Source organism: Fundulus heteroclitus, chromosome 21, assembly GCF_011125445.2.
Source record: "Fundulus heteroclitus isolate FHET01 chromosome 21, MU-UCD_Fhet_4.1, whole genome shotgun sequence".
NCBI lineage: Eukaryota > Metazoa > Chordata > Actinopteri > Cyprinodontiformes > Fundulidae > Fundulus > Fundulus heteroclitus.
In genome coordinates, this window is record NC_046381.1 from 4,702,084 (window position 1) to 4,716,148 (window position 14,065).

Consider the following 14,065-nt stretch of genomic DNA (forward strand, 5'->3'; position numbering starts at 1 on the left):
CAACCAAGGTGGGCAGAAGAGCATCTCTGAACGCACAACACGTCGAACTTTGAGGCAGATGGGCTACAGGAGCAGAAGACCACATCGGGTGCCACTCCTTTCAGCTAAGAACAGGAAACTGAGGCTACAATTTGCACAAGCTGATCGAAATTGGACAATAGAAGATTGGAAAAACGTTGCCTGGTCTGATGAGTCTCGATTTCTGCTGCGACAGTCGGATGGTAGGGTCAGAATTTGGCGTCTACAACATGAAAGCATGGATCCATCCTGCCTTGTATCAACGGTTTAGGCTGGTGGTGGTGGTGTCATGGTGTGGGGAATATTTTCTTGGCACTCTTTGGGCCCCTTGGTACCAATTGAGCATCGTTGCAACGCCACAGCCTACCTGAGTATTGTTGCTGACCATGTCCATCCCTTTATGACCACAATGTACCCAACTTCTGATGGCTACTTTCAGCAGGATAATGCGCCATGTCATAAAGCTGGAATCATCTCAGACTGGTTTCTTGAACATGACAATGAGTTCGCTGTACTCAAATGGCCTCCACAGTCACCAGATCTCAATCCAATAGAGCATCTTTGGGATGTGGTGGAACGGGAGATTCGCATCATGGATGTGCAGCTGACAAATCTGCGGCAACTGTGTGATGCCATCATGTCAATATGGACCAAACTCCCTGAGGAATGCTTCCAGCACCTTGTTGAATCTATGCCACGAAGAATTGAGGCAGTTCTGATGGTAAAAGGGGATCCAACCCGTTACTAGCATGGGGTACCTAATAAAGTGGCCGGTGAGTGTATATATATATATATATATATATATATATATATATATATATATATATATATATATATATTAAGGCTCTTAAGCGTTCAACATTTTAATCGTGATTAATCGCATAATTTCAGTAATTAACTCGAGATTAATCACAAATTAATCACATATTTTATGTGTTTTTTTCCTGAAAGTGTAAAAGCCTATTTGTCCATTTTAATGTGCAATTTTGCAATAAATAACACTAGTAAAAAACATTCTTGTGCAAAAAATATTTAATTTTTTTTATTTTTCAAGCACTTTTCAGAATTAGAATGAAAACATCCTGGTGCCATAAAATGTTAAACTCTGGCCTGTAATGGTTACATTGCTAATCATAAGGCCCTGATGTTTACACATTATGTAAACAAATGTGTAAATAAATAAATATTTCATTTCATTTTTTGCCTCTTAAACAAAGATAGACATGGTATTAAGCATTTACATTCAAAGTAATACTAATTTTACATTTTAATAAAGTCACAAGTTTTATTGCTAATTTTTTTCACTCTCTCTCTCATACTCATCTAATCCTGAGCTTTCACAACAACAATCATTTCTTTGTATATTTTTGAATGCTGTTTATATCTACATTCACACACAGTTTTTTTTTTAAAGCCTGGAAAAATGTTTTAAACCTCCAGGTCATTCCAGAGTCTTACACTTTGGGGCAGGAGCTTAATACCCTTGAAAGATAATTGTTTAGCACAGCATCATGTGCTGATACTCAATGTGATTCAGCTGCAGTTTGTCAAATACAAAGACAACAAATTAATAAGCATTGAAGTATAGTTTATGGGTTGGATTTCTGCAACGTTATCAGGGTGTAAAAAGTCATCTTCAGAACCAATGTCTGCTAAAAATGGTGATCTGCACCACGTGATCTACTTTCAGCAGTTATCACCGGTTATTGTAAACGTAAACTGCAGAAAAATACGGGCAGAGTTGCTCTGTCTGCTTTTACTCCCTCGGCTCCTATGTCAGCAAATGGGTCTCTTAATAACTCCTGTTTATCATCGCTTAATTTATAACCCAAATAAGCATAGCAGAGCATCGTGCTCTTTAGATGTGTAAAGCGTTTGTAGAATATTTTGTCATAAAAACCTGTCTTGAAAGAAAAAAAACAGGAAGTCTGGTTTCCTAGCTGCCCTGATCCATGTAGGAGTCACAGCAACATCTAGGAAACACCATCCCCACCTTGAAACACGGTGGTGGTGGCAGCATCATGCTTTGGGGATGCTTTTCTTCAGCCAGGACAGGGAAGCTGGTCAGAGTCGATGGTACGTTGGATGGACCTGAATACAGGGCAATACTGGACGGTTCATGTGACTCCAGCAGGAAAACAGCCCGACACACGCCACCAAACCCTCCTCAGGGCCCATAGCCGGCGTGTTTTACATGTGTCTTCATTGCCACACACCTGGTTTTAAATGACAGCCTATTAAAAGGCTCCTGCAGAATGGTGAGGTCATGTTAATGAGCCACGCAGTGAGTGGAATGAGATGCGCTGGAGCAGAGAGACGCCCACAACCTGCGGGGGAACGGGTCCTGAAGACCAGGTCCTGCCGCTCCAAACGACCAATCAGAACCAGTTTTATTCGCAAAGTTTGTGAACACAGGCAAGGACTGTGCGCTCTCAATATAAAAAAGGGAAATATATGTTTATATTTATATTTCTCTGAATCATTACATCAGTCACACTGCAAAAACAGAACTAAAAATAAGTAAAATTTTCTTGAAATTACTGTATTTGTCCTTGATTTGAGCAGGTAAATAAGACTATTTGCCAATGGAATAAGATTTTTCCACTTAAAATAGGAACAATTCATCTCCATCATCTTATTTCTAGTGCAGGATGTCTAATTATCTTATTTTAGGGGTACAAATACTCATTCCATTGGCAAATAGTCTAATTTACTGGCTCAAATCGAGGACAAATAGACTAACTTTAAGAACATTTTACTTGTTTTTAGATCCGTTTTTGCAGTGCATCATACCGATTTAAAGGTGGACTTAATTCAAAGTGAAATAGATCAGAGCAGTAAACTGTTTGTGTTGATAGACCCTTTTCCAGGGATACATTTTCTGCCCAGACACTCTGCAGATCATTTCCCCCCCCGGGGCCAGACTTTCACTCCGTCTCTGTAATCACACGGCTGCTCTTCCCTCGAGTCGACGCGAAGATTGGAGACCCAACTCTGTGATTCTGCTGCCCCGCTGGCTCAGTGAGTGCAACGACGTGGATAAACGGACACCGATGCTTATCCCGCGCCAGCCGCCCTCAGCCAGACGGGCCTGCGGGCGGAACGAGGGACAGGATCTGAGGAGGACAGAAGAGACAAAGACAGACATCTGCATCTCCCTCTGTCTGTGAGCAAACTAACTCAGAAACCCTCTGATTGCAGGTTGTGTGCTCCGGCTCCGGCTCAGGTGTCGGCTTAGTGACCTGCCAGAGGGGAAGTCCTCCAAATGGAGGACTAAAAGCATCTCTTTTCGATCGGAGAGAAAAAAACGTCTCCCGTCTCTGGCTGCTTGAAATGAGCCGGGGATAAAGAGGGCGAAAGCATCCGAGCTCTGAGGAAAGAGCCCACGGGCATTTACTGGAGGATTCCCACAAACCTGACATCTTTTAAAACACTAAGTCTGACTCCCCCCTGGGGAGTCTCAGACAGTTGTTCCTGTTCTTGCCATGAGGAGTAAAGGAAAACATTTGTCCCAGGGGGCATTTCTTTTGAATTGAAGCCTCAAACGCCTCAGAAGTACTTCCGCGCCCACTGACGGGGTCACTTAGAGAACATGGCTCAGAAATCACTTTATTATGACTGAAACAAAAAGGAAAAAGAGACAACTGGGCGCTAATCCGATCACGGCTTCGTGTTTCTGCCCATCTGTTTGAAGAATGCTTTAAGTAGGTTACAAACAAAAACCAGAGCAAATACTGCCAATTGACAGTAGATCACGGAACGACAATAATAAGCCTAGTTACAGGTAGGCTGGAATTGATTTCTTTGCTTAAATGTTATTTTTTATTTAAATTTCATAAAAAAAAAAAAACGAGGGAACAGAGTTTTTGCTTCAGCTTATTTAGTTTATTCTCCATGAAATGGGTTTCAGGGCAGCTGGTCTCTCTGTTATCTGTTGCTGACAGCACAAAATTCTTATTTATTAGCAGTTTTGTTTCCAATGGTTTATTAGAGCTTTTCATTGAATGATCATTCAACAAACAATCGCGACAATTTTTACAAACAAGGATGGGGGGCATCCATAACACCTCAGCAATGCCACAGGCTGATTGCCTCCATGCCACGCCGCATTGATGCAGTAATCTGTGCAAAAGGATTCCCAACCAAGTACTGAGTGCATTAATGGACATTTTCAAATGTTTGATTTTGTTTTGCTGTTATAATTTTTTTTTCCACTTGGTCTGAGGAAATATTCTAATATTTTGAGATAGGATTTTTGAGTTTTCTTCAGCTGTACGCCATAATCAGTGATATTAAAACAATAAAAGGCTTGCGATATTTCAGTTGATTTGTAATGAATCCAGAATGTATGACATTTCATGTTTTTTAATTGCATTACAGAAAATATAGAACTTTATCACAATATTCAAATTTTCTGAGACAGTCCTGTATTTTCTAGACAAGATGCTTTAAATACAGCCTTTTATATACATTTCCTGCAGTTTTAGGTTTGGAATTGCTTTTCAGACTGCATAACTTGGGTCATATCTTCTTCTCTGAGTCAGGTGTGCGGGCCACCTCGATCACACACGTTAACCATTGGACACGACTGCTAGTAAATAGGTTGGGAGAAGTCAGGTTGAGGCTTTTAAAATCTGGACTGCTGCACAGGCTGTCAAGCAGGGCGGTGGCAATATCATGCTGTGGAAGTGCTTTGCCATTTGTCCTGGTAAATTGCACAAAGTGGATGGAACGAGGAACGAAGAGCACTAGTTCAAAGTTTCAGATAACAGTACTAAGCACTCTGAGAGGATTAGGGACGAGGGCGGAGTCCAGCCGCGCTGGAGGAAGATCAACCGCTTCCCTCTGGAGGTCAGGAGGTCTCATTTATCTGCTTTCTTCTCACAGGAAAACGAAAGGCATCCTGGATAGCTGGACGCTTTAACCCTGAGTGAATAAAACATGCAAGCGTTAAACTCCTGGAACACGAGCGGTTCAGATAAGTCATTAAGAGCCCCGAATCAAAGCAGAATCCGTGCCCTGATGAGCATAGCTCTCTCTGAACCGGTGTAAACGTGCACATCGTGATGCTGCCAGCCTAGAAAAGGCTTTAATGGTCATAAAACCAACCCAGACCAGCATGTTCACCTCTGGCAACCACCGAGCCTCAGCCGCTTCCCTCAGCGGACGCATCAGCCAGCTGCACAATCAGATCCATTCAGTCAATAAGTACTTCCTTCATTAAACTTCACGACACAAGTGCTTAGAACTTCACATAATCACAACCCAAATATACGACCCTGTGCATTTGTCGGCAGGTCTGAGCCGTTCTGATCAACCAGAAGCGATTAAACTCGTTACTGAGCTCCTGTCTGACGGGAGGAGAGCTGCTGCTCTCTCTCTCCTCCTGCTTGCTTTTGTTTGCTTACATTTAGCATCTCTTTGTTGAAGGCCCCAAGGAGAACATTTAGCCGGGAAAAAAAAAAAGCTTTCTTCATGAAACCGTTTTTTTTTTTTTTTGTTGTGTTTTTTTCCAAGGACTTTTCAAAACAAACTCTGAGGCTCTGAAGCACAAAGATTAGTTCCAGGCTTTCCCACGTCTTCTCTGGCTGCTCTTTGTTCGCTGTCAGCTTCTCGTTCACAAAGAGAGTGGCACTAATTACGTTTATTACAGTAATTTACATAAATATTCATACGCTTATGTGCACTGAGTGGGATTTTCTGACTTGGACATATGCAGCAGAGTCTGGTTGGCTCCCAGAGTTTGTTTTCAGTATTATGAACCGGAATAACAGAGGTCAGAATCATTTCCTTAAAACAGCAATCTGAAAAGTGTGGCGTGCGTTTACGTTTCGGACGCCCCGAGTCAGCACTTTGTGGAAGCCCAGGTCGTTTGAGGTGTGTCTCTTTAAGCTCGGCACATCTAAAGACTCAAAGTTCGGCTCATTCTTCTTTGCAAACAGCTGAACCTCGGTCAGGTTGGATGGAGAGCAGCTTTTCGAGCCTTGTTGCAGATTTTTAATCGGGTTGATCTCTGGGCTCTGACTGGGCCATCCTCACACATAAAACCGTTTCCATCTCTGCTTGAAGGTGAAGCTCGGGTCCAGTCTGACGTTTTTTTTTTTTTTTTTAAAACTAAGCAGGTTTTCTTCCGCGACTTTTCTGTTCACTGATCACCTTTGAGCAGATTTCCCGTCCCTGCTTTAGAAAAGCGTCCCCACAGCATGATGCGGCCACTGCCGTGTTTCACCCTGGCCATGGTGTGTTCAGGGTGATACGCAGTGTAGGCCAGAAAAGTGTGCCGCTGCAGTTCTTCGAGTTGTCGCCTTAAAACAAAGAAGGCCTTGGGTTCAAATCCCAGCTGGGACATTTTTTGCATGTTCTCCACGTGCGTACCTGTGTCCCACAGTTCCTCCCACAGTTCCACGCACGGTTGCCTGTCCGGCGTGTCTTTGTGTTGCTGACCTGTCCAGGTTGGCATCTACGGGCTGCCAGATGATGCAACATGACAATAATCGGGGAAATATCCTATTTTTTTGGGTTTGTTTTTTAATTATTAATCAAGGGCTGCACAGTGGGATGCGCTGTTGCCTTGTAGCAAGAAGGTCCTGGGTTCGATCCCCAGCCTGGGATCCTACAGCATGAAGTCTGCATTTTCCCCCTGTGCATGTGAGGTTCTCTCTGGGTACTCCCACTGTCCAGAAACATGACTGTTAGCTTCAATAGTCTGTCTAAATTTCCCGTAGTGTGATAATGGATGTTCGTCCTTTGTTGCCCTGCGATGGACTGGCGACCTGTCCAGGGTGTCCTGCCTCTTCCCCAATGGTTGCTGGATAAAGGCACCACCCTGACCCCTGCACAGATAATAGAGTATAGATCGGGAATGGAGGATTTTATCAAGGTAACATGCTGCGTCTTGTGAGGAAGCCTTGTGAGGATGCCTGCAACAACAGTAAAGTGTTCTTCCTCTTCCTGCGAGCGTTTACCACACCTCTACATGTTACTCTTGACTTATGGAGATAAGTGGAACAGAAAAAGAATGGAGGGAAGGTCAGAAAGTGCTTTTTGGTCTCGTTTGACCAGAGCGCCTCCTTCCGCGTGTGCTCCATCCCCTCTGAGGCTCGTGGCAAACTCCTCCCGCTTTTCTGTCAGTGATGGCGTTCTTCCCGCCTCCCCTCCATCACAGCATATCTGTCTGAGTAAAAGTTGCTCTTGAGATGGTGACGTCACCGTCTCAAGAGCAACGCCCCTTGCTGCTTTGGTAGGGCAAACAGGTAGAGAACGCCCGTAGCCACCAGCCATTACACGCGCAACAGAAACAGCGATATGACCGACTTTACAGCCGTTAAACTTTCATAAGACGATGTCCCAGGCGCACGGTTTACTGGTCGAACTGTTGAAGAACACACCAACCTTCAGCTCAAACGATTGCTTGAGTGTCGAGGGCTTAAAAAGACCGTAAAACGGGCCGAGTTGATCGAACGGTAAGTCGTTGTTTTTTTCCCCTGCTCGGCGTTCATGGCGTTGTCGGCCAATAGGTAGCTACAAAACAACTGTTTACATCTCAGCTACCATGATAGCCTATGTGCTATCATGGTAGCAGGCGTTTCATTCGATTGCTCGGTTGACAAAGGTAAATGGTATTCAAAAAAATCTTACCTGTTCACTACTTGATGTCGCTGGAATTGGGTCAGGATGTTCTTCGGTTGGGCCCTTTCCTCCAACAAAATGCTTGCTACATATGTAGGTGAATTTGGTAACTTTTTCCGGGTTGAACTGTCGTGTAGGCCGACCGCACACATTTCTCCCTGAAAGTCTTGAATTTCGGGAAATTTATGAAGAAAACATCCTTCATATGCGGCCTATCAGCGTACCTCGAGTCGCTGTTGCACGTTCCATAGCAACAATGTTTAAAAACCATGGTTAGGAGACGTCTTAGACCTGGAAAAAGCAGTCGTTTTACGAGTAAAACCAAGGGTAACGCACAGCTCTTTTACAGTGAAACAGTGGAGGACAGAGCAAGCTTGCCCTACCGCGTACCACGTGATACGACGTCTAATGACGTCACGTTCTAAAAATAGCTCGCTCGCGGTATGCCATTGGAGAAATGTACTCAGAAAGAGATGACATTTGGTCCCTCTCAAAAACATTTGCTTCAATTCGGGTAGATTTTACTCAGACAAAGCTCCTGCCCGACGGCCAAACTTGGAGAGTGCACATATATCTCCTCCAAATTAGCTGCATCCCCTTAATTGATTAAACCTTTTCTTTATCCTTATAGCATCACTTTTGAACACCCGTTGCCGCCCTCTTATTTATTAAACCACAGTTTAATAAAACGTAAGGAATCCTGTCATTGCTTTCGGTTCAGGAGAGTCATCCCAAGATCCCGAGTGGTCCCCATCGACTCCTCGCTTAATTTAGGCATTATTGAATCTCACAGCTGGATTTTACAAATTGCTGACAGTTCCTAAAGCCTCTGTCACTTCCTGTGTTGTGCTGACTTCTCTTTCCCCATTAAGGTCATTTCCCCGAGCTCAAAAAACAGAAAGCTAAGGCTAAACACGACAGCAGTGTTCTAAAGTCTCCCTGTTTTTTTTTTTCCAAACCCGTTCAGACGGTCTACAAAACTGAGGGAAGTCGTTTGTATATTTCCCTCCTGGCAACTGAAGGGGGGGTCCATTAAATCTTTAGGAACTGCTGCAGAGCAGAAGCTGTTCCTGGTTTAACTATGAAAAAAAATGGTTTAGCTGTTAAAAACTGGTGAAATTAAAGAACCTATTGCACTGAAACGCCGATTAGTGCAACACTTTGTCTGCCCAACTCATGACAGGACAATAAAAACAGTAAATTTCATTATTCATGAGGAGCTACCCCTGATCCTGCTGCATATGTGCAGGACTTTAGCGAGCACAGTTAATTTATTATCGCGTATCGGGTTCCAGGAACTTCCTCGACACGCGTCGTGAGATGCACTTAAAGCTCCTCTCCTCTGATCATGTTCCCCCCCCCCCCCCCCCCCCCAAAGAATAAATCCATAATAATCCCGTCTGTGAGCCGGGGAATACCAGTAAATCAGCTACATATCAAATGTTAACCAGATTTTCATCATTTATTCATATGTTGATGGCTCATTTGTAGAATGAATTCCCTTGACTGAATAGTTATTAAGATTCCAGCGACGACCAGACATTTCTCTTTGTGTTTCCGTCCTGTTCTGGCAAACTGATTTGCATCAGCAGGTTGAGGACAGGGTCGCTCTGATGAAGACGCGTTTATTTCTTCCACATAATTTATTCATTTCAACTCTTCTGGTTTCTAAACCCCAGCTGCTGCTTTTCTCAAACAGCGAACGACCTGGGATTTAAATGAGTTGGTCAACAAATCGACTCCCTTAATGAGACATTCAACTAATCAGCGGCGCAATCATTGCCTTGAAAGGACCCCGGTGGATTTTAATTTGGTCTGATTTTGATGTTGCGGTACAGCACATTCGCTTTTTCCTCGGTGATGTCGTGATCGGACAGCTTGCAGAAGCGCTTTTAGCCGCTTCGACTCCAAGAAGCTGTTTCCTGTGTGATTCAATAAGGAGTTTTTTTTTCCAACTCTTCTTTGCTAAACCTTTTTTGTTCATTGAGGTTTGCAGACATTGACCTCTGCGCAGGATTCAGGAGGTCCAACCACACCATGTAAACCAGGTTTGGACACTGCGACGTAACATTTCTCCTTTTTCAGCCATCCTGCTGTAGATTTATTGCTATTTTAGGATCATTGTCCTGCTGATCCCACAGTTTGCTACCAGAAAGGTAGCAAAAAAATATTATGGTATGGAGAGGAGTTCATATTTCACTCAGGTGAACCATGGGGCAAAACGAGCCCAAATTATCACCTTTCCAGCATCGTTGTCTGTTGCTACGTTGCTGATGTCCAAACATGTCTATTTTGGTCTCATTCATTAAAAAATTATGTCTTTCCAAAGGTTTTATGGTCCAGCTTTGTAAACGTAAATTATTTTCATATGTTTATTATTATTATTATTATTATTAAGAAGAAGAAGAAACGTATGTCTTGTCTTGTTTCTATGTGTTGTGTGTGAATCTGTGTGAATTCTGAGTCGGTGTCAAAATTTCATTAGGGTCACAATAAAGATTCCTGATTCTGTTCAGGCTGTAACATGACTGTTAGGTTAATTGGTCTCTTAATTGGTCTAAATTGTCTGTAGGTGTGTGTGTGTGTGTGAATGGTTGTTTGTTCTGTCTGTCTCTGTGTTGCCCTGCGACAGACTGGCGACCTGTCCAGGGTGTACCCCGCCTCTCGCCCGTTGAAATGTTGGAGATAGGCACCAACGCCGGAAAAGAAAAAGAAAGGAAGAGAAAAAGATGAGACAAAATGCTTAAAGGGAGAAAATGTGAAATAAATACAGCAGAGGGAAACGAGAGTACCAGATAACAAACATCCTTGGAGTCTGCTTCTACACCTACAGAGAGAGATATAAAAAGAACAGCAAAACCAACCAAAAAAAAGTACTAAAGGTACGAACAACCAACACCTTTGATAACATCAGTAAGAAATATGCACAATTATTTAATACAAGATGTATAATTACCCTAATTATAGGGTTTGTCTGTATAGAAGTGAATCTGGAAGCATCTGTTGGTGCTTGGATCCAGTAAGATTCTTAATTCTTCCTCCTGTCATACCCTTTCAAACAAGCCAGTCCTGTTTAGTGTTTTTCCTGAACTTTAGCTTTTATCATCCTGACTGAGACCTCCAGAGTCTCACATGGAGCTCTTTGGTTTTTCACAGTGTCTCAGAGCATAGGGTACAACTTTACTCTAAGGTGTTCACGCTCAGACGTTAGGGTAAATCTGCTGGGAAGATTGTCATACATGTTGTTTTTTTCTCACGGTTAATATTCATGACTGTAGGATAATGGCCTTCAAGTCATTTAGAAAGGCCATAACCTCTTTACAGATTGATGGGCAGCAACAATTGCTTCTCTGACATTACTGTTAATAATATTCTACATTCGTGCGGCGTTTCATAGAGATGGAAACACTCGCTGATGACAATCGGATCAAGCTGTCACTTTCCCTTTTCAGTCCCACGTAAAGCGGAGGGGTGGCTGGATAAATTACTGTTTTTATTCCCCATGACTATAAATCAAACAATGGATGTTAGTCAGAAAATATGAGTTCTTGGGTGAGTGTGGAGGAAAGGAAACAATCTTGCTTTGGAGTCATCCTGGTTCATTTCTGCCAAACATCAGGCTGCTGGATGAAGCCGTTTCGTTTGACACTCTGTGATGTCTTTGATTCTGACGGGAATGTTGAAGCTTTGATGATTTTTCTCTGAATGTCAATAAACCTCATGCTGACAAATTTCCTCATCACACAAACACACACACACACACAAAATCATTTTGCAAATATCTGCAACTCTTCTAAAAAATGCCTCAACTTCAAGAAACTCCTGAAAGCTGCAAATTTCAAGGTCGTGGAAATGGTTTCAGAGTCCTTTGAAGGTTCGGCTCCCGGCGCAGAAATGTTTCTATCAATTTGGTACAGTCATATTTATTGAATTACAACTCTGCCCTGTGAAACAGGTTTGTGTTTGAATGTCCAAAATAACAAACTTCATATTCATTTATTCGTTTCTTATCCTAATAAATACTCAGGGCGAGAACAGAAGGGGTTTTTGATGTGTTAATAATCCGGTTTTCATTAATTCATGCTTACAAAGAGATCTCTGATTGCACAGCTGAATGTCGATGGTATAAAACTTCCAACTAAGAAAATTAACATATTCCCAACAGGGATATCCTTTCCTGGGAGATTTAGCAATGTGTTGCATATTTCATATAGCAATGTTTTTTCTTAGATCACTTTTTTTTTTCATAGAACAATTTTTTTCCTCATTTATGATTAACTCCCAGTAGGATGCCCTCCTTTTCAAGGTTAAAACAAACCGTTACCGGAATAAATACATTTTATGACATTTTGCATATGTTGATCTCTACACAGTCGTGAATTCAAATGGACGGCTTGACAGAAGTTGTTACAGGAACGTCCTCAATAAATCTGAAAACAAAACTTTAGTAAAAATATGCAGTATTTAAGTAAGTAAATAAGTACAATAAATAAGTTAAACGAGTAAGTTAGTAAGTAGATAAGTAAGTAAGTTAGGTAGTAGGTAAGTAGATACGTAAGTAAAAATGTAAACAAGTAAGTAGATACGTAAGTTAGGTAGTAAGTAAGTAGATAAGTAAATAAACGAGTAAGTTAGTAAGTAGATAAGTAAGTAAACGAGTAAATTAGTAAGTAGATAAGTAAGTAAGTTAGTTAGTAGGTAAGTAGATACGTAAGTAAAAATGTAAACAAGTAAGTAGATACGTAAGTTAGGTAGTAAGTAAGTAAGTAGATAAGTAAGTAAACGAGTAAGTTAGTAAGTAGATAAGTAAATAAGTTAGGTAGTAAGTAAGTAGATACGTAAGTAAAAATGTAAACAAGTAAGTAGATACGTAAGTTAGGTAGTAAGTAAGTAAGTAGATAAGTAAGTAAACAAATAAGTAAGTAAGTAGATAAGTAAGTAAACGAATAAGTTAGTAAGTAGATAAGTAAGTAAGTTAGGTAGTAAGTAAGTAGATATGTAAGTAAATAAGTAAGTAAGTAAGTAAACGAGTAAGTTAGTAAGTAGATACGTAAGTAAGTTAGGTAGTAAGTAAGTAGATATGTAAGTAAATAAGTAAGTAAGTAAGTAAACGAGTAAGTTAGTAAGTAGATACGTAAGTAAGTTAGGTAGTAAGTAAGTAGATATGTAAGTAAATAAGTAAGTAAGTAAGTAAACGAGTAAGTTAGTAAGTAGATACGTAAGTAAGTTAGGTAGTAAGTAAGTAGATATGTAAGTAAATAAGTAAGTAAGTAAGTAAACGAGTAAGTTAGTAAGTAGATACGTAAGTAAATGAGTAAGTAAGTAAGTAGATAAGTAAGTAAAAATGTAAACAAGTAAGTAGATACGTAAGTTAGGTAGTAAGTAAGTAGATAAGTAGGTAAATGAGTAAGTTAGTAAGTAGATACGTAAGTAAGTTAGGTAGTAAGTAAGTAGATACGTAAGTAAATGAGTAAGTAAGTAGATAAGTAAGTAAAAATGTAAACAAGTAAGTAGATATGTAAGTTAGGTAGTAAGTAAGTAGATATGTAAGTAAATGAGTAAGTTAGTAAGTAGATACGTAAGTAAATGAGTAAGTAAGTAGATAAGTAAGTAAACGAGTAAGTTAGTAAGTAGATACGTGAATAAGTTAGGTAGTAAGTAAGTAGATACGTAAGTAAATGAGTAAGTAAGTAGATAAGTAAGTAAAAATGTAAACAAGTAAGTAGATATGTAAGTTAGGTAGTAAGTAAGTAAGTAGATAAGTAGGTATACGAGTAAGTTAGTAAGTAGATACGTAAGTAAGTTAGGTAGTAAGTAAGTAGATAAGTAGGTATACGAGTAAGTTAGTAAGTAGATACGTAAGTAAGTTAGGTAGTAAGTAAGTAGATACGTAAGTAAATGAGTAAGTAAGTAGATAAGTAAGTAAAAATGTAAACAAGTAAATAGATACGTAAGTTAGGTAGTAAGTAAGTAAGTATATAAGTAAGTAAACGAGTAAGTTAGTAAGTAGATAAGTAAGTAAGTTAGGTAGTAAGTAAGTAGATATGTAAGTAAAGGAGTAAGTTAGTAAGTAGATACGTAAGTAAGTTAGGTAGTAAGTAAGTAGATACGTAAGTAAATGAGAAAGTAAGTAGATAAGTAAGTAAACGAGTAAGTTAGTAAGTAGATACGTGAATAAGTTAGGTAGTAAGTAAGTAGATACGTAAGTAAATGAGTAAGTAGATAAGTAAGTAAAAATGTAAACAAGTAAAAAGATACGTAAGTAAGTAGATAAGTAAGTCGTCAGAATTTGTTCTGATTTGATCTGAAATTGACCATGACATAAGTGAGCTACTAAGTAAGCAAGTAAGTATAGTAAAGTATATTTATCAAGCACCTTTCACAGACAAAGCAATCACAAAGCACTGTACAGAAAACG